Raw genomic sequence first — 3053 nt, 5'->3', positions numbered from 1 at the left:
CTGTTTTTATCATTTACCTACTCGAGGATGAGCAGGAATTAAGCTTGGGGATGATTGATACGTCTCCAAGGTATCTATAATTTTTGATTGTTTCATGCTATTATATTATCCATCTAGGATGTTTTATATGTATTTATATGCTATTTTATATGTTTTTGGGACTAACCTATTCACCTAGAGCCCAGTGTCAGTTTCTGTTTTTTCCTTGTTTTTGAGTTTTATAGAAAAGGAATACCAAACGGAGTCCAATTGACGTGCCAATTTTTGATGATTTTTTATAGACCAAAAGAAGCCCCGGGAGTAAAATAGTTGGGCCAGAAGAGTCCCGAGCCGTCCACGAGGGTGGAGGGCGCGCCCTACCCCCGGGCGCGCTGCCCTGCCTCGTGGACGACTCAGAGACCCCTTGACGTGAGATAGACGCCAAAAATTCCTATAAATACATAACCCCCCAGAAAGAAACCTAGATCGGGAGTTCCGCCGCCGCAAGCCTCTATAGCCACCAAAACCAATCGGGGTCCTGTTCTGGCACCCTGCCGGTGGGGGATCCATCACCGGTGGCCATCTTCATCATTCCGGCGCTCTCCATAACGAGGAGGGAGTAGTTCACCCTTGGGGTTGAGGGTACGTACCAGTAGCTATGTGTTTGATCTCTCTCTCTCTCTCTCGTGTTCTTGATATGGCACGATCTTAATGTATCGCGAGCTTTGCTATTATAGTTGGATCTTATGATGTTTCTCCTCCTCTACCTTTTTGTAATGGATTGAGTTTTCCCTTTGAAGTTATCTTATCGGATTGAGTCTTTAAGAATTTGAGAACACTTGATGTATGTTTTGCGTAGGATACCCGTGGTGACAATGGGGTATTTTATTGATTCACTTGATGTATATTTTGGTGATCAACTTGCGGGTTCAGTGACCTTGTGAACTTATGCATAGGGTAGAAGCTTTGAGGCACTCTTTGAAGTACTTTGTGTTGGTTTGAATAGATGAATCTGAGATTGTGTGATGCATATCATATAATCATACCCACGGATACTTGTGGTGACATTGGAGTATCTAGGTGAAATTAGGGTTTTGGTTGATGTGCGTCTTAAGGTGTTATTCTAATACAAACTCTAGGATAGATCGAACGGAAAGAATAGCTTCGTGTTATTTTACTATGGACTCTTGAATAGATCGATCAGAAAGAATAACTTTGAGGTGATTTTGTACCCTACAATAATCTCTTTGTTTGTTCTCCGCTATTAGTGACTTTGGAGTGACTCTTTGTTGCATGTTGAGGGATAGTTATATGATCTAATTATGTTATTCTTGTTGAGAGAATTTGCACTAGTGAAAGTATGAACCCTAGGCCTTGTTTCGAAGCATTGCAATATTGTTTGTGCTTACTTTTATCATTAGTTACCTTGCTGTTTTTATATTTTTCAGATTACAAAAACCTATATCTACCATCCATATTGCACTTGTATCACCATCTCTTCGCCGAACTAGTGCACCTATACAATTTACCATTGTATTGGGTGTGTTGGGGACACAAGAGACTCTTTGTTATTTGGTTGCAGGGTTGTTTGAGAGAGACCATCTTTATCCTACGCCTCCCACGGATTGATAAATCTTAGGTCATCCACTTGAGAAAAATTTGCTACTGTCCTACAAACCTCTACACTTGGAGGCCCAACAACGTCTACAAGAAAAAGGTTGTGTAGTAGACATCAGAAGACGCAGGCAGAGGCCAGGGCGGCCGCGGTTGCGCGGGCGGTGGCTGGACTCCTCCATTCGCCGTAGCTAGCGAGCTAGCCTAGCTAGCTCGCTACGTTCGAATCGATTCGATTCAGCTAGCTAGCAAGCTAGCTCCTTCGTCGGGAGAGCCGCGGGCGCCTATGGCGGACGGTCGGCGAAGCGGACGGCTGGGCGGACGACAGGCCTGCGCAGCGGACGGTCGGGCGCAGCGGCCTGGGCGAACGGCCAGCGAGCGCGACGGCCGGGGCGGGCGAGAGGCGGACGGGGATGGGCGGGGAGCGGGCCATGAAGTTTCAGCTGGCAGTTGCACTCCCGCCAACGGTCTTTCACATACACAGGTCGTCCTCGGGTTGTCTCCAAAATCCTTATTTTCACGGGTTGGGGTCAAGATTTTGCTACGCCCCTTAAAAAATTTTGCGGGCCGACCGCGTTTGCGGGGTCTGTTCGGGCAGGATTTTCCGCACTGACCCGCATTTTGACGATTATTTTGCAGGTTGGGGCTTTTTGCGGGGTCAGCTAGAGATGCTCTAACGACCCCTGGTGTGACGTGTGTCGCGGGCACAATCCATTTAGCCCATGTCATGTCGTGCCAGACGTACCAATGGGCCGGCCTGGTTGGCATGCCCCATATGGCCAACTCTGCTCCCTCACACGAAAAAGCTATTCGGCGAATGTTAGAGCATTTTTCAGCGAACGCATCAACCAAAATCACTAATTAAGGAGTACATCTTGCGAAGATCATTCCAACTTTTCCAGGTTGTGACAAGTGGCGCGCTACATGTGCGCCATTTGTCGCAACCTGGGAGTTTTCCCTTTTTCCGTAGATCTGTTTATTCAAAACGTTTTATCTCTTAAATCATGCGTCCAAATCTCGAACCGCTTTCGCCGTTGGATTCCTCGCGTCGAGATCTTCAAAACTAGATCCCATGTTGATAGTTTTTGACGAATTTTTTTTCATGAAAAAACCGGACGAAAAAAACCGACGAAAAAACCGAACCGGAAACACGGATTTTTTTCCCTTTCCGAAAGAGGCACGCCCGTTCCTCTGACGAAATCACAACCGTGCCTCTCGCGAAAGCAAAAAAAAGACAGAAAACGCGTTTTTTTTTTCCTTTCGGAAAGAGGCACAACCGTGCCTCTCGCGAAAGCACAACCGTGCCTCTTGCGGAAGCAAAACCGTGCCTCTTGCGGAAGCAAAACCGTGCCTCTCGCGAAAGAGAAAAAAACAGAAAATGCGTTTTTTCCCTATCCGAAAGAGGCACGCCCGTGCCTCTGACGAAGTCACAACCGTGCCTCTCGCGAAAGCAAAAAATA

The sequence above is a fragment of the Triticum dicoccoides genome, chromosome 4B (genome assembly GCF_002162155.2).
Source record: "Triticum dicoccoides isolate Atlit2015 ecotype Zavitan chromosome 4B, WEW_v2.0, whole genome shotgun sequence".
In the NCBI taxonomy this organism is placed as follows: Eukaryota; Viridiplantae; Streptophyta; class Magnoliopsida; order Poales; family Poaceae; genus Triticum; species Triticum dicoccoides.
This window is presented reverse-complemented; position numbering follows the sequence as displayed.